Here is an 18,627-nt window from a genome sequence, read left to right on the forward strand (position 1 = left end):
CAACTGCTTTTTGTGTAGTCTACAAAACGCAATGGGAGATGTGTTTGTTTGAGGTGTTGTGCGTCATTGTTCATAATCTCCGAGAGGGTTTAGCATTATCATTGCCTCACATGGCACATCGCATCGTGGCAGAAGTGTTAAACTCTAATTAAATTATTGGGCTGCACGTATTTTAAATTATTATTATAATTGTACGTTTGCATTGTATACATACATTCGCGGTCTGCACCACGTTTCTCTGCGTAGCAGAGACGTTGTTGTTCCACGCAACGCTTCTTTCGGGCCTGGGTGTCCTCGACGCTGAGTGCACGCTTTGGAGACATTTTGCTGGCGCATGTTGACGTGCTCCTTGTGCATACGTACAATCATTGCATTCTACCGCTGCTAACATAGGGGGCAGAAACTTGCAGGTTAACAAAGAAGCTCGAGAACAAGCTAAGACCGCACGAAGAGCGATGGAACGAACAGTGTTAGGCCTAACCTTAAGAAACAGGAACAGAGCGGTGTGGATCAGAGAACAAACGGGGATAGCCGATATTCTATAGTGGACATTAAGTGGAAAAAATGAAGCTGGGCGGGCCATGTAATGCGTAGGATGGATAACCGGTCGATCATTAAGAGTTACAGAATGGATGTCAAGAGAAGGGAAGCGTAGTCGAGGACGGCAGAAAACTAGGTGGGGTGATGGAGTTAGGAAACAGCTAGTGCAAGACAGGGGTAATAGGACATCACAGTGAGAGGCGTTCGTCCTTGAGTGGACAAAAATATAGGCTTATGATGATGATGATGATGATGATGATGATGATCGTGGTTTGCGCCATGATAGATCCATAACTTCTATCTGAAAGTTAACTGAAAAGCACTTCGCGAAATCATACTGCACCACAATATCTCTGAAAAGCATTCAGTCCAACTTACGTCTTTGTTTGACCATGCATATAAATTTCTGCAGCAGGAGCGGTTTACGATGATGCTCTCCCACAGAATTGCAGTATCTTAACGAAACAGAAATACGTCGTTATCCAACATGGTGGCATGGCAGCCACATGTCACTCACCGACGAATACGTAGCATTACTGACCCATTTTACGCATTCAGGGACCTCGGCGCAAGATTTATTTTTATTTATTTTATTTATTTAGTTCATACTGCAGACCAATCTGGTCGAGGCAAGGAAGGTATAGAATTTACAAACTATATGCATTACAAAGAAAACGAACAAACATGATAGCATCTTAGGAAAGCAGGCGTACAACAGGGTCATCTATTGCTACAGTGTGACATAAGGTTCTGTTAGAATACTTCAGGTGGTTGCTGTACGCGGAAAAAAGATAACTGATAAATATTAGTTCTTGCAAAGTAAGGGATTAGAAAGTGTGTTTGGTGATGTCGCACAGGTCTTCTAGACAATGGATAAAAAACTGCATATACCCAATAGCCATTCTATCGTTAAGAAACAAGCTCAAAAAGTTAAAACGGCATATTGTCCTCTTGCTTCAATTAGTTCAATGATGTTAGCTTTGCTGAGTCAGAAGGAGAATCAGTGTGCTAAAATTTAAAGTCTTACGCTTTTCGCTGAATCCGTTATAACTTTTTAATGTTAAGTTTATTGTAAGGATTCGAAACAATAAAGCAATATTCAAGCTTAGGTAGCATGAATGTGAAATAGTCACCAAGTGTAACCTTAGGGGGAGAATTTCAAAGTTTATGTTGTAACAAAGTCGGCGGAAAGCTGAAGAGCAAATGTCAATGTGCAGATTCCATGAGAGGTCATTGGTGATTGTCATCCTAGATACTTGCAACTGCTAAACCCTTTCGAGTGAAAAGGTGTCAGCTTATAAGTATACTTATGTGAAGTTTTCTTAAGCATTACACAAAAATAAGCCGATTTATGGACAATAATTGTCATGCTAAAATCAGTGCACCTTCTGCTTTAGCGAGATTAGAATGCAACTCAACCTAATCATGTACACCTCTGATTTCACGAAGTCGAACATCATCCGAAAATATTGTAATTTGATTTCCAGGAGTAATAACAGAGACGATGTCATGTATATAAGAGTATATTAAATATTTTCGACCTTCCACCCCGTAAAGAAGTTTAACAAGTGAAGCTAAAACGGGTGGCCCCGGTGTTTATCACTGGGTTAATCCCGAGGGTATAATAAATTATGAGGTTACACACACGTTCGGCGGCAACGGAGAACGACGTCAATGGTGGTATGGCCCGCAGCCCGCCAGTTGTCGCTTGCGTTCGGTGTCTCGAGTTTGCTTGTCGGCGTGGTTAGCAGCATTCGCCCGCCATTGCCGCTAGCGATTCTTCGAAGTTAAATTGCTTACTAAATTAAATCTGTCGGTTACGTAAGACAATGAGTGGCTCATACCCCCGTTCTACGCTCTACGCTCGAATGATGAAATTCTACGCTCGAATGATGAACGGCAACGCAGCCAGCTGTGGAAGAAGACGACGACGAACACGGGAGCAGTGGCACAAGGGCGTGCCTAGCACGAGCACGTGCGCAACCGAGGTGTGCCAAAGAGCCAGCTGTGGAAGGAGACGCGGACGCTTGAGCCAATGCGGAATATGATTGTTTTCTGTATACAGGCAATTTCGCCTAGCCCTATACGATTTCGCCTAGACATATGAAGCTTCGCTTTAAAAGAAACACCGATGGTCCCAGAACACTTCCTTGAGGAACACCTGATGTCACAGAAAGACTGCAGAAATCACAACCATCAGTTCAAACAAACAGCGTTCGGTTATGTGGCAGTAATAAACCGAATAGACTAAAATATCAGGAAGGATAATATTTAAGAGCTTATTGAGCAATCTTTCATGAATAACTCTGTCAAATAATTTGATGAATTCTAAAACTATTGCATCAATCCCTCCATAATTATCAATGCATGCTGCGAATGAATGAATGAATGAACTACATTGACCACTTCTGTCGCTCTAGTAAAATTTCTAAATTCACGTTGAAAGCTTCATAGTAAAAAGGTTTCGGCAAAAAAGTTCCATTATGCGTTTGGCTATAACCGGTTTCACTTTCGGAGAGCCACCTCCACTCTAGAACTCTTCGTATATGTATAAACTCCTCGGTTTTAGCTCTGTTCCAAGTTTACGGTTCCTGCGCACCCGATGTGTGGCTTTGCCGCATAGTGTTGGAACAAGATGACGGAAGTACGTTTGCAACCGTGCTCCCTTTGGGAGAAGCGTTGCGGTGCATGGCGGCATTGCAAGGTAAATATACCTGGTAGCGAAGCTTCCATAGAAGCCCGTACGTTCAAAACATGGTTGCTTACCGGCGGTTCATAGGGTGCCTCGATGCCAGCGCCGCCGTTCAGGGTGGTGCCATCCTTTGACCGCACCCGCGCCGCCGCTTTCTCGCTGCGACGCCATCTTGAGTCACAGCGGGCGGTTGCGAGTGCTTGGTGCCGGTGTTCGAGACACAGTGCGCGCGGATGCTTCGCTGACGCTTCTACTTGCTGGACAGTGTTCAGCTGCATGAATGACAAGCTTGTCAAGTGCATCGAGTCGACATGACGGGCTGTTGTGTTCCCAAGTGCACCGGATCGACGTGTAAAGGGCTTCGTTGTTTACGCTTCCCCCGGGACCCAGAACGAAGGAAGAGATGCGAAGCCCAAGTAAAGCGGTATCACTGGAAGGCAACGGATAGCTCCTACATTTGCGAGGTAAGTGTCAAGAAAGTTTAGACTATCGCATCGTGTTTTTCATAAATAAGAAAGTATTCTCTGATCCTCGTTCACGTACCTACGTTCGCTCACGAACTAAGCACTGCACCGATGCTGAGTAGCCTATGGTTTGCGAGCGCGCGTCGCATAGGCTTTTGCCGTTTTGATCAGCGCAGTCTATGCGAGTAGTTCTCTTATTTTAAGAACTGACGAAAATGCTTCGCCGCGAAATAGCCTTACATTAGCTACAAATCGTCATGTAAACCACCTATTTTACTTTTTCATGGGAAGCACACATCGTGTGTCTCTTGTTTCTTTTTTTATTGCGATAGCAATTATATGGACACTCCAAAGCAGATTTCTGCCGTCGGCGTCGCAGTCGCCGTCACCGTGAGGTTCCGTATGACGTCAATGGAGATGAAATCGTCGCCGCGCGCCGCCGAACGCTGTATGTGCGAGTGAAAGGGCGCGAGGGACGCGCGCTTTCACGGGGAGTGAACGCACGGCGGAGAACAAACGCGCGTTCTGTGCCGTGCTCCCTTAAGGGCTGCAGAAGTAGGCGTCTCTTTCCTCCTTTTCAATCACCATATATGTAGAGCAAACGCGCCTTCTTCTGACGCACGAAAGGCCGTGGGGGGGAGCGGGAGGGAAGGGAGGCGACGTTTAGCTGCGGCACCAAGTGCCTATTTAAATCAGAGGCTCCGGCAACAGTCACCAACGCCGCACGCATTTTGTGCGAACGCGTGCAAAACGCCGACGGCGTCGACAACAGTTCTGCGTGCTGCCGGTGCTGCTACATGTCCAAGTTTATACAGCTGATAAAGCTACTATCATTACTCCGTATAGCTCTCAACATATTTGCTATCGCAATTGATGCTTCGCCTTTCAGGTGAAACTGCGAGAACTTTTTCCCTCAGTTTCTTTTTTTCGCTACTGGTTATTTGGGACTAAAGAACGCAGTGCTTCTTCTGGGGAGAGCGGCTGTTGTGTACGTGGCAAGCGAAGAATTGTGATTTTAACTATTCTCAGCAGATATCTTGCGGTTCTCAGGTTGTTACGTTATATAGCTGATTTTTTAGACGAAAATTTGTCGCAGTTTCACCTGAAAGGCGAAGAATCAATTGCAATAGCAAATTTGTAGAGAGCTATACGGAGTAATGATAGTAGCTTTATCAGGTGTATATCCTTGGACATGCAGCAGCACCGGCAACACGCAGAACTGTTGTCGACGCCGTCGGCGTTTTGCCCGCGTTCGCACAAAATGCGTGCGGCGTTGGTGACTGTTGCCGGAGCCTCTGATATAAATAGGCACTTGGTGCCGCAGCTAAACGTCGCCTCCCTTCCCTCCCCCCCCCCACCTCCCCGCCACGGCCTTTCGCGCGTCGGAAGAAGGCGCGTTTTTTCTACATATATGGTGATTCTAAAGGAGGAAAGAGACTTCTGCAGCCCTTTTAAGGGAGCACGGCGCAGAACGCGCGTTTTTTCTTCGCCGTGCGTTCACTCCCGTGAAAGCGCGTATCCCTCGCGCCCTTTCACTCGCACATACAGCGTTCGGCGCGCGGCGACGATTTCATCTCCACTGACGTCATACGGAACCTCACGGCAACGGCGACGGCGACGACGACGGTGACGCCGACGGCAGAATTCTGCTTTGGAGTGTGCATATAATTGCTATCGCAATAATATATTTGTAGGGTGGTGCTCGTAAGCCGATGGTCATTCGTGCTCATTCCCGATCGTAGTGGGTACTGTGACGGTCTTTAAATGCCTGTGCACGGTATGCCCAGGTGTAGTAGAGTTAAGGGGCATCATGGGACCAAAATGTTTCGGCGCTTTCTGGCATGGTGTCTGTTGTAGCCTGTGCATTTCTTCGAAACGTGTGAAGCGAGGTAATACAGCATTACTTCTGCGAAAATTTATTTTTAAGCCCTATAATGGGTTCTCTGTATTTACAAGGCAACTTTTCATATCAATAATCACTTTTGTTGTTTTACTTGTACTTAGAAACACTTTGAAGAGGACCAGTACGAGGGAAATCGACAGGATGGGCGCCGTCTGTTAAAGTCAACAGCCCTACATCATCATGGACTATATTTTCGAAGTGAAAAACATTGCTAATCTGTATTTGACTGTCTTAGTTTCATTTACGGTTTTTGTACGCGATATGTATGCAGTGTTGTTTATTTTTTCAATGTAGTTATCAGTGTTCTAATGGTTATTTATAAAATGTTCTGTACTCTCCATCGATGTGTTTGGCTGATGCGACGTATTCGATGGTAGCTGATGTATTCTGGCTGGATATCTTGATTAATATTACCCGCGGTTGCGTTTTCTTGTTTGCATTCTTGTTTTCGATTTATATTGTGTGTAATAAGGTTGATGTACTCACTTGAACCCCCCCCCCCCCCCATGTAATGAATAAATTTTAAAAAAACTCTCACTATCCCGAATTGTGTGTCGAGCCTACCTTGCGAATTTTTTTTTATCTCGTCTTTCAACATATCCTTCAGGCGCCACAAAGTACATACAATTTTTCATGTACATATCTCTTTCGTGATTGATTGTACTAGCCGTTATAAGTAAATGTATTTTGTGCATCGTTTGGTTTCTTGTGTGTACTACGCAAGATTGACACAGACAAGTTACGTTACATGTTTCTCTAGAGCACTAACTAAACCTTATTTTCACATCGCAGTTATTTTTACACCAGCTTAATCCTGTCAGCACACAGTTTTGTGGCCAAAAAAAAGCAAAATTGCGCGTAGATATCGTCAAATAATTGCAACGAACGCGAAGAGCACGCGCGACGCAAGGGAAACTAACCGCCGTGCGCGAGTGGCTGGCTACGGTAAAGGCGTGACGTGTAAACCAAAATGCAACAGCGAAAAAGGGGGTCGCAAACATTATATACCAAGCATCGAAGCGCAAAAAAAATAGTGCGTATTTCAAACATACACACGACATGTTAAATGTAAATTGAATTAGGCAACTTGGGGCATGTTCCCGGCGCCATACATTTACGTCTTGGACCTTCGACGAGTTAACGGCTATTGGTTATAAAGATGTGCAGATGCGATACCGATAAAAAATCCTCATCAAGGCAAACCACTTGGAAGTGCGCCGCGAGTAACACTATTTATGAACGCAAGCGTAGCTGAGTCTCAGCTCGTGTGACTCAATATGGCGGCGCCAGCGGGGTTGTCTCCACCCTGGACGGCGGCGCTGGGCATCGAGGCACCCTAGCGGTTCATGGGGCTTAGCGCCATCTGTGTGAGGAGGGAACACTTCCGGCGGAAGAAAAAATAATTTGACATCATATCCGTCAAAAACAGAAGTGACGTCATTTTCTTCTCATAGGCGCGAAATTTGTTTTCGGAGGCCTGCCATTACAGCTGTATATTCAATTGCCCCGCCATTCGACTTCATGGGCGTTCCGAGTTTTCAGCGCGAAAAGCGATGCCGGAAAAGATCAGCCGTACGGGTGTCGAAATCGCATCGCTGCACAGAACGTACTTTCTTTGGAGGCCGACGAACACTTTGGGCGTTGATCCCGTAGAGTGTTCGTCCTTTCGTCGGACGCCAAGCCCGTCGGCCAGCGCTGCTGCACGAAAACAACTAAAGTAAACAAGTATCTGACGGTCGCAACTCACTACTTTTGACTGCACAGGTAAAGAAACAATAAAACTACCCGCAGTCACCTAATTCAGACAAACGTCGACATGCAACACAACACATGTGATGGGAGCGTATTGTAACAGGTGAACTTTATACGAGTGCCCCTGTCCACGCACTCCAAGAGTTGCATGGCATTGCAAGTGATAGCGGCGTCAACGCCCGCCGCTATCGATGGGCGCTCTCACGGTGGGCCTGAAAAAAGGTATATATTGATCATGATCTAGTAAAATACAGTTGTATCTTTTCTCGCTATGCATACATAAAATGACTAAGGAATTTTATTTTCGTTGAATGAATCTAACTGCATCTCGCTTTAATTGAAAAACGCTTTTTTTCTTTCCCAGTGTTTATTCCCTCCAAACATAGTCGCGCTTCAATCGCTGCTCCCATAACCACCCTTGCTGATGTCGATGACAATTGGTTCTGAACCGCTTTTCGCCCGAAGCTTCGCGACCTATGTGGATCGACCTTGGGCATTTTTCCATCAGTGAATATGGCTGCGAAACAGAACAGTCGTAGTTTTAAGGAAATGCACCAGCTGTCGCTAGTGTTCTGCAGGTTCTTTTTTACGAGTAGCTAAATATGGTAAGGCCTCTATTGTTTGCGCTCAAGTAGGTCAGGGAAAAAAAGTTGTGTTATGAAGTGGCCATTCCTTGGAAACGCAGAGGTTGCAAGAATGGGTATTGTGTTAGGGTAAAATAATGGAAGTACACGAAGGCGAAGTGGGAAAAAAGCAAAATGCTATTGTACACGAGGCATGATTATTGACCAATTTGCACCTATTTGATATGTGAAGCTTTTTCTGAAGAAAACTGCGTCAAACATTATAAATTTAAGCTATTTCGTTGCACGGTAGGTGCATGGTGCTGACAATATTTCGGTATTGAAAATTTTTCATATTTATCTTGCAATACAGCGGGAAAGATTACTTACCAAGAAAATACAGCGCCTTTCCTGGAATCTATGTAAAGCGAAGCCTTTGTGAAGTGGTTAGATAAATGTTTTTAAGCTGTTCACCATTAAGCTGTTCAGTATTAAGCTTTTCACCGTGTGAACCAAATTTTACAGCCTGGCGGTTACGTTTCCGCCAGGCGAATCGGTAAGACGTTGAGTATGTTGTAATCCACGATCGCGGATTACAACCGTCTGGAATTAGCGCAGTTCACTATTTCTCTGTCTCTTGGATTGTACCCCCTTATTTGACGGGAAATCGACTGACTAGACGTTACATACCTCAGTGAAGAAGGCATAGCAAGTTTCACTTTATTAAAATATTTGTGGAAGGTTAAGCAGGCAGTACACAATAACAGAAGCCATATTCGAAATTCGCCTTCACTACAATAAGCAAGAGTAATTCACTGTGCTAGACACAGTGAAGGCTGGTCAGTTCCTTTATCTCACCTAAACTCTGGAATGGAACGTATACAACATAAGCTGCTTTGTCTCCTAAACACTGATCACGGTGTGAATTTCCGCTTGCCTAAATGTAGTTACCGGGCGTTGAGGGATATGTATGGGACACTAATATATATGCAGCATTTGTTTTTCGATGGTATGCTGCCATTCATTTTTACATGTGCAATTTGCTACTTCTAAGTACGTTGACGTAATCTATATTGTTGTCGGTGCTGCCTTGATAATAGGGGCTGCAGCTTTGTTAAGACTTTCAGGACCACTTTTTCTGCACCTCCCCTGTCTTTGTTTTCGTCTCAACACAGAAAAAATTACGCCAAACCCATCTCAAGACAACAATCGACGGTAATGTGATTAGCATTCGAGAAATGTGGTGACACGCCGTATAGCCGAAGTGAAGTTTAAGTTCTGTAGCGGCCATTGTGAAGCTTCCATTGCTTTCGCTATATGTGAAATTCACTGTGTCCAGCACCAGCTTACTTTGGTATGGCACTCGGTTACCAACGTCGCCCAATAATCATGGCGGAATGTCGTGGAAGGAATGGCGTCGATGGAATGACAAAGGTGTTACGATGATGGCGGCATGACGGCATTGCAATTTCAATTCTAAAAGGATGGTGTTGTAATGCCATGGAGGAAAGAAAAAAAAACAGGAGAGGCCATGACGTCACGTTTTTGAAGCCGGAAATGCAACCATGTTGGTGTGGCATCTCCCTTTGCGCCTCCAATCGGGGGTTCCGCAGCTCGCCAGAGCAGGTGGGCGCGAACTTTGAACTTGCATTGTTACGAGCCGCCGGAAGTGTGTGCTGCGACACGCGTCAAAACAAAGCCTACGAAACTTCTGTAGCGGCTTTAGTGAAGCAGACGCGCTCCTGTGTTTTTCCCTGGCACGTTGAAGACGACGACGAAGACCCGCGCCGTGATTGCTTGAGTGTATCTGTTGCTGGCCGGCACTCACACTCACAGACCCAAAACACAACTTTGAAGCTTACACACCACACTCCAAAGTCAGCTTTTCTCGCGAACAAAAGGTGCTGCGAGAAAGACGCCGCTGGAAAAATCTTATCTCACTTTTCAGAGACCCAGAGCAGCAGCGAAAGCTTCGGGAGCACGGTTGCTATGGCAACGTTGACATTTGGGGTACCCGTCCCAGTGCTCCTTTGCGAAAAACAGCACGTGACTTTCGCCACACCTTCTCCAATACGTCCGTGCAAGCCGGGGCCTCTCCTGGGTTTCCTTCCTCCATGTGTAATGCCGACAGCGCTACAACGATGCCATGGCGACGGGCGTATGACTGGATGGCGGCCAGTGTATGACGGAAACCAGAAAATGAAGCTGGGGCGGTAACGGTGGCGCCGCCAAGACGGCATTGCGACGGACGCATGTAAGCGAGTGTCGGACGATGACACAATGACGGCAACGGCGTGACAGTGGCGGCATAATCACGATTGAATGACGACAGCGTCTAGAAGACCAAGAATGCATGAAGTCGATGAAGCGCCGATGGAAGTATGACGAAATGGCAAGACGACAATAAGACAATATTTCTGAAGAGACGATAATCGCAAAACAGCCTGACGGTGAGCGCGTGATGAGGATGGTGTGACGACCATGGCATGACGAGAGTAGAATGACAAAGTTAGAATGACGACGATGGAGCGACCACGACAGCATCGGTACGACACTGTGACAATGAATGCATGACGACGATGGTGAGAAGACAAAAATGACGACGATAGCATGGCCACGGTATGAGGGCAATGAGATGACGCCCGTGTAATAAGATGACAGCGAGACGACCAATGTCTCACGATAACTGTATGACGAGGACGGCGTGACGACAATAATGCATGACGATGGCACGATGACAGTCGCATGGAAAAACTACGGTGGCGGCGATAGAACGACCAAGATGGATTACGGCCGCGGCGCGACTTTGAATGTCCGACGACAGTATGACGACAATGGCGGCCACGACAGCATACCAACGACGACATAACGACGATGACCTGACAACGACGACATAGTCACGATTGAATGGCGACGGCATGATAACACTAGAACGACTGAGAAGGAAGGATTTCGATGGAAACACGAAGGAATTATGATTACGACGAAATGACGACAACGGGAGGACGTTTCGGAAGTGGTGACGACGATAAAACGACAGCGTGACAACGGCGGAATTACGGAAGTAGTATGACGATGACTGTGTTACGACGACGGCATGACGAACGTGGGGTGATGAAGTTTCAATGACGACGAGGGAACGACTACGACCTCATCACGACCTCACTACGGCCACGAATGCATGATGAGGATGCTATGACGATGGCGCAGTCGCGACGATGGCATGACAACGGAATGAGGACATTGTGATGACGACGAGAGTACAACGACGATGGCGTGACGACGACGGGATTAAGAGAGTGGGAGAGTGGGATGACGAAGCTAGAACTCAGCGATAGAATGGCCGCGACGACATCGCGTGAATGGTGTGGCAACGAATGCCTGAGGAGCCTATGACGACAATGGCGTGGCGGCGACAGCATGACGATGATAAAATTACAAAGCTGGAACTATGATGATGCAGTGACCCCGAGGGCATCACGACTGCGAGCAGATACCTAGTGGCATAAGCTAATAGACAACTTAGTTATCTGGGTCAACGAAGAAAGCACGACGACGGCATGACGATAATCAGATAACGAAGCTGAAATAACCATTATGGAACGACCACAACGGCATGAGGACCATGAGCACATACCTAGTGGCTCAAACTGGTAGACAACTTGCGTCACTGGGCCGGCGTAAGAGACTAGATAGATAGATAGATAAATATATAGATAGATTGAAAGATATATAGAAATAGAGACAGATCGATAGGCTCTAAAAGCCAGAAGTAGGCAAATAATGCTAATCGCTATAGAAGCTCGCCAGTGTCGTGATCGACAGTCAGGAGAGACTACTCTGTATCACACAAAAAACTCTAATTCAGGCAAAAACAAAAGATGCGTTCTAACACAAGATCAAACTTTGCAACTAGCCAGATAACCAGTCCTCTATCCGTACTAGTGCTTCCTTATGTCTCCTTCGTTTTCTTTTTTATACAACCCAAAACCACCATATCAATATGAGGCAAGCTGTAGTGGAAGAGTGCGGATTATTTTGACCACCTGGGGTTCTTCAACGTGCACGGGATGCAAGGTGAACGTGCCTTTTTTGCATTTCACCCTCTCAAATGTGGCCGCCACAGCCAAGATTCGAAACCGCGCCATAGGATTTCAGCAGCGCAACGCAAAAGCCACTAAGCCTCCATGGTAGGTTCTCATACTGTAGCCTGAGAATACAAGAGACAACAAGGCGCGATGCAATACGTAGCACACGACTGAACCTCTGATACGAAGCCGAACCAGCAGCCTGTCAGCTACCAGGCGTCTGACATGGCAACCTGACTGAAGGCATGATAAGGACTGTCGTTACCAGCGTTGTTATCGGAACCTGCGGCACCGGCGTTGCAAGCCTCGATGGTGCGCGAGATAAAACATAACGAAAATCGTTGGCGTTCTTAGCACAGAACGGTGTGTACACTCCCGTGTGCTATGCAGAAAGATTCTGAGAAGGAAAGCCAGAAGTCTGTGCACGTCACTCATGCGCGCAGTTTACGACAGAACGCTGCCCTTGCTCCGCTAATGAGTCGCTTGAACGGAGCGCATTGGTGCGTCCGTTTGCCTACACTCTAAGAACAGTTGCACCCTTTGGGGTGCATTTTTGCCACACAACAATAATCGTCATCTGTCTTGCTTGCGTTTCCTATCTTGAAAACTCTGCACTTGCTACTTTCCTGTCGAGAACGCTGTGTCACGCTGATAACGCTCTTGTCGTTCGTGACCGAGAAGTGCCGGGCGCACAGCGTTAAAGAAAGGAAAGCCACTTAAGTCAGATGACGATTATTGTTCTGTGGCAAAAATACGCCCCAAAGGGTGCTAACTGTTTTTAGAGTGTACGTCGTTTTAGAGCGCAGCTCTTAGGCGCCCGTTCCTACGGCGAGCGTCGCCGGAGTCGGCTGCGCAACCGAGAGAACGAGCACAGCGAAAGATGAAAGAGCGAACGCGGAGCGAGATATGAAAGACGCGAGTCTCGAACGGCGGAGACCAATGAGAGCGGCCCCTTCAGCGACGTCCTCGGGGGCAACTGGTGTTATGCGGACACTCCCGACCGCTCGGTGCATACTTGTATAGGCTGATTCACACTAGGCCGGCAAGGCACCTATTTTAGTCTGCCGACTGTTGGCGACAGCGTTTTACTTTCTTTAAGCCGTTGGCCACAGCGTTTCCCGTCCGGTAAACTGCTTGCGTCATCATTCTCCAGACCAAAATCGTTCTCGTGTCGGTGTAGTGTGTATCAGTCTTATCTGGCCTCAGCCGGACCGCTCGTTTCGTACTATCGTCTGCTCGCTGCAGCTCTCGCTCGAGCATATTGTGTTAGCTTGGTTTGGTCTCGTTCGCGCTTGTTTTTCACAATGATGAGTCTAAACTAAGACCTCCTGATGGAAAGGTCTTTGGAGACAGTACGCCATATCTGATTCTGTACGACAGACGACCCTGGATACAACGACGCAGAGGCGACACCGATTACCTTATTCTCTATTGACATTGGAACGCGGCGATGCTGCAACCGAAGTGAGTACACCAAAGTAATTATGATCAGTGGAAAAGACGTCGCTATCTTAATAAGACGTGTCTCGCGTTGAGAACCATGGACGACTAACGCAAACACAGCACCGACCTGTCAGCCAACGAAGAAAAAAGCATGCGACATCTCGAATCTATAAAGAGGCGGCGACATTTTCATGCTGTCACGTGAATACCGCAGCGGCTCACCGACAGTTGCGTGATGTAACGAGTAACGTACTACGTTGGCCACTCGGCCGCAGCTGTGTTTTAAAGGCGCGTACACACTAGCGGCAAAACGCGCGCGGCGCTTCGCCAGCGGCAAGACGCGCGCCGCGCAAGCAGCCGCGAAGCAAGTTTTTCTGGCCGTGGGAGGGATCGCTGCTGGACCGATTTTCTTGCGATTTGCCGCGTGCAGCGGATGAACGACACCAATGAGAGCACCGCTTCCGTGATGTGCGCGCGGGAAACTGGTTTCATGCGGATCCGCCCGACCGCTCGTTTCGTACTCGCGTCCGGGGTCAGCTGGAAACTTGTTTCGCACTATCGTCTGCACGCGTCAGCTCCCGGACTACAATGTACTATAATTCTAGTTCACTATACCCGGACAGAGGTGACGGTTAGTTAGAGAAGGAGGGAAGAGTTTATGCTGTCACGTGACTGCCGGAGCGGCGCGCCGCCGGCTGGTGTGAACGCCCTGCGCGTTTTGCCGCTGGCGGCTCACCGCGCGCGTGTTTCCTTTAGTGTTTGCGCTAGTGTGTACGCGCCTTTATGCCGGCGGCGCGCCGCGCGCGTTTTACCGCTATTGTGTGCCGAGCTTTCTGTGGCGAGGATCGCTCCGAGGTAGCGCCAGCCAGCAGAGTTGCGCCCGTCGTCTGTTTACCGATAACACCATAGATATGGTATACGGCGAGCGCGTCAAAACAAATCTCGGCATGAGCGGATGTCTGTATGCGGCGGCTGCTCCGAATCCCGCCCACGCGTCACCCGTGCACTGCCTCTCGCCATCTCCCGATGAGCGAGGCAGTCGCGCCACACTTCGCTCCATATATCGCGAAATGAAAACACGTGTATAGGTCCACTCAAATTTCGCATTAGGCAGTATCGTAATTGTGAGTGAAATGTTTTAAGCCAAACGCACTGCACGTCTTTGAAGGCCTCCAAAGGCTTCATGCTCGGGTTTAGCAGGTGCCGTCAGTATTGTGACAGCGTGGCCGCAGCAGCGAGGGTGCTAACGCGTCACGGGGGGTGTGTATAGAATAGATAAAAGTGCTGTAAACTTATTACGCAACGCGCACGGCCGGCAGCACGGCTCAGCTTCTGTGACGACGGAACAAAAGCATACCTGTTGGTCAGCGCGAAAACAACTGAGGACAAAGAGGTCACACAGAATAAAAGCGCTACGTTTCTTTGAAGGTTGAGTGTATAACCGCTTTCCGATTGTCTCAGCCTCTTTGTTTGCCTCTCGTGTTCTCTTGTCCAGTTTGCTCCCTTGTATATACAAAAATTCAAATACTCTAACTACGCATAACTTTTTCGAGGACGTTGGAAGGCGAGTAAGCGGACGAGAAATACTGGGCTGCGCATTTGTGTCATTGCCCTACGTTGTGAACTACCTAAATTCCATAAATTTAGAGATGCACTGCGTTGAAAAGATCGCTTTAATTGAACAAAAGGATTAAATACATTATAAAGAAACTATTTGATTCGTTTTCTAGTGGAACATTTTGTTGAAACATCGTTTGATCCAGGGACTCATATCCGGAAAATAAGATGGCCACACTAAAATTTTGTTAGCACATTAGCGGCACGAGGCAAAACAGAATACGAGTACAATATCAGATTCCACGATGGCCTGATAACGATGGAATGGACCTTGTTGTTAAAGGGTTCACACCAAATTAGAAGAAGAATCATATGTTTTCTGTAAAAACATCAATGGAAGCTGAGGTGTGTTCACTAAGTACTTTTTGTGCACTAGCGAAACATGGACAGTGCGGCGTACTGCAGAGCATCTGAATGCTTTTCTTTTGTTTTGTTTTATTGAAGTTCAGGTACCGCTAAACCCCAGAAAAAGTACTGTCACGTGAAACAGGGGCAAAGTACTTCATTATAATAGCTTTTCTACAGCCAGTTCTGGCTTGATATCTACTTTGTCGAGACATCACGACACAGTACGTTAAGTGCGAGCAGGACATTGCGACACTTTGACACTAACTCGGGCTCGATAAGTCGCCGCGTGTGAAAGTACTCGATATGAGGGACGATGCAGGAGCATAGTGGACGATTGAACGAGGTGGGGCGTGCTTCAACATGTCAGAACGTCGCTCAAGAAAGGTGAGACCAAAACAGCAATGCCGACGTGCTCCATTGAGTGATGACTTGGATCCTGCGTGGCTGGCTATGCCGCCTTGGCATGGAACAACAGCGGTACGAACCACATTTTACACGCAGGCATGAGTTATCCTTACCCATACGAGCGCTTTTCCAGGTACACCTGTCCCCCCGCCCTCCCCATGTTTATATTTCTAATTATATTTTTTCTCCACTGTCACCCTCCTGTGCCATGTTTCTTTTTCGTTCTCCACACAACATCCACACCGAGACAGTCCAAAATCCCAGACGCCAGGATACCTTTTTCGGCGCCTTGACCACACAGGGTCTCGCCAATTCTGTATACCGCCGCGACGATGCCCACGGCGAACTACTGAGGCTAACGTCCCATGACGGACCAAGCTGCTCCCTGTCAACCACAAAATTACCCGATGCCTTGATGCTACGCTACTCAAGTCATGCTTTCAACTCGTATTGTTACTTGCACACTGACCGGCTCTTCACGGGACCCCAAACGCACGCCGCCCACGACATCTCGGAACGCTCACTCGCCTCTCGCTCCCCCAACCCCCTCTTACGTTTTTCTTTTCTTTTTTCTTTTTTAAATTTTTTTGCCGCTTTCTCGCTCCCCCGCTCTTGTCCCCTCGTCTTAGAATCCACGCCTAGCCAGTCAGGCGCCAGCGCTCATTTTCTTTTCAGTCCCTCCCTTTACAGTCAGCCACAGCCGACATCGACGCTGACGTCACTCCACTAACCCTTTAAAACTAACCCGCCGAGGATGACGAGGCCGCCTTTGACGAAGATAGGTCCTCGTATCGAAACGTTGGCCAGCCTTTCTGAGGCACCTTATCCCTGTTTATAATCCTTATTCCTCGTGTGCTACTCCATTAGTGAGCCACATTTTTTTATGTTGGATTTCCTTGAGTAAGAGAGTAATTTAATGGGACCATCGCGTGGTTTGGCCCAAAGCAGCACAGGTATTTGCTTTGAAAGAACTGCTTTGACACGCATCCTGGCATGACTACAATGAAGAAACTGACGCACTCGATCTTCTGCTATCCAGGGTAGAGCAATGCATGGGCTCGGGCTTCCCCGAAAGCCCAGGCCCGGCCCACGGGCTCGGGCCGGGCTCGGGCACGGAATGTGCGTTTTCACCCGGGCCCGGGCCGGGCTCGGGTATTTTGACGCGGGCCCGTGCAGGGCTCGGACCTTCTGGTGGTGTGCATGTAACGTGCAGCGAGTTATCCTCGCGCGTCTCGACTCTGAAAAACCTGTTGCCCTGGCGCAGCTGGAGGCTAGCAGTGCTACTCCTGTGTACTTGCCTTTTCTTCTTCCTTCGTATTTTGCGCTGTTTGAAGAGAATCTAAAAGTCCACAAAGACCGAAGGTGCCTAAAACCAAGGGATGCCATTGTATGCCTTACCTAAATCAATGTAATTAGTGCTTTCAGCGCGGTGCAAGCGCGTTCGCGACTTACTGATTCTTCAAAGGCGAATTGGGTAAACGATGACTGGTAAGATAAGATAATTCGTCATGCGGCTGAAATCTGGCACCGCGTCCATCCATGATTGGACGCATGTTCTCAACTGGCCGCCTAGCAGCAGCGCATTAGTGCTGCACCATGGACGAACGAGAAGCTTTTTTTCTCCATTTACTCCATCCATGCGCTGCACTCACGACCACTCGTGGCTGCGCTTCGGCTATGGTGTACTAGAATACGGTTGAGTGGGATGAGCGGCTGGGGCGGCGCATGCTTTGCAGATAGGCGCTCACGTGGAAAAATAAATCACCGCATATCCAGGAAGGGAATCATGATGAGTGGGGCGAAGCACTGGGGATCGTTATACCGTAGAATCGGCCGTGACATTGCCCCACTCGCGCATGTAAATGCGGGACAACGCGGTGTCCAATAGATACAATGTGTTTTATTGCTCATAACGCGTATATTGTGTTGAGTTCCGGGTTGCGTTTTGATTTCATTATTACTGCTTTATGGTCGGTGAAATGCAGAGCCAGCGGTCCTTCTAGCGGATACACCCTAAAGTTTGCAAAGACGAGGTCTATGCACGTTCCCCTCGTGGTCGTAGGTTGCTTGTAGTCGTAAGAGATGCACCGTAAGAGAGAAGCTTGTCGGCATTGCCGCTTTGCTGCCGCTTCCCTCGCTCTCGCCTCCGGGGTAGCTTGCTGTCGGCGTTGCCGGCGAGCCGCCGCTTCCTGCGCCCTCAAATCCGGGTCCGTTTGGCGTTTTTGCCGCTTTGCCGATGCTTCCCACGCCCTCGCCGGGGAAGTAGCTTGCTGTCTGTGTAGCCGCTGAGCCACAGCATGCCGCGCCTTACGTTCGTCCATGGCAGAAAGAGATTGTGTGGTCTTAAATGCGCCATACACAGCAGCGCCATCTCGTGTATAGACGTTGAGCTGCTGCATGCAACGTTTCATCCATGACAGACAGATGGCGTGGCAGTCGATGTGAGCACGGACGACGTCGGACGGACAAGGCTAGACCCTACGGAGCTTCGCCCCTAATACTGTGGCGGTGCTGCCATAGAAGTGGATTGGGCTGCATCAAGGTCGGGCCGTTGGAAACTGCTGGCGATACTGCTCGGCAGGGTCGTTCGTATTACTTCGCGCGCTGGTGTTTGCCTTCAGACCACTCAAATGGTGTTCATAATTGCATATGACATATATTTATCCCTTAAGAATATATTCCTTTCATTGTCTCTCTTATTTTATTTTTTAATGCCGCTCGGTGATGTTTTTCGGTTTCGGGCCGGTTTCGAGCCGGGCTCGGGCCGGGCTCGGTTCTAAGGTAAAGGAGTGGCAGGCCGGGCCGGGCGGGT

The 18,627-nt window shown here is 48.1% G+C and overlaps 1 long non-coding RNA gene across 1 annotated transcript in view; it reads left to right on the forward strand.

Moving 5' to 3' along the window:
- Nucleotides 1-18,254, forward strand: part of LOC125945365 (uncharacterized) — a 43,793-nt gene extending 25,539 nt beyond the window's left edge. The window contains exons 2-3 of the long non-coding RNA XR_007466853.1: nucleotides 15,795-15,887; nucleotides 18,236-18,254. This is a non-coding gene — a long non-coding RNA (uncharacterized LOC125945365). The remainder of the gene's footprint in view (nucleotides 1-15,794; nucleotides 15,888-18,235) is intronic.
- Nucleotides 18,255-18,627: the final 373 nt, after the last annotated feature.

The sequence above is a fragment of the Dermacentor silvarum genome, chromosome 5 (assembly GCF_013339745.2).
Source record: "Dermacentor silvarum isolate Dsil-2018 chromosome 5, BIME_Dsil_1.4, whole genome shotgun sequence".
NCBI lineage: Eukaryota > Metazoa > Arthropoda > Arachnida > Ixodida > Ixodidae > Dermacentor > Dermacentor silvarum.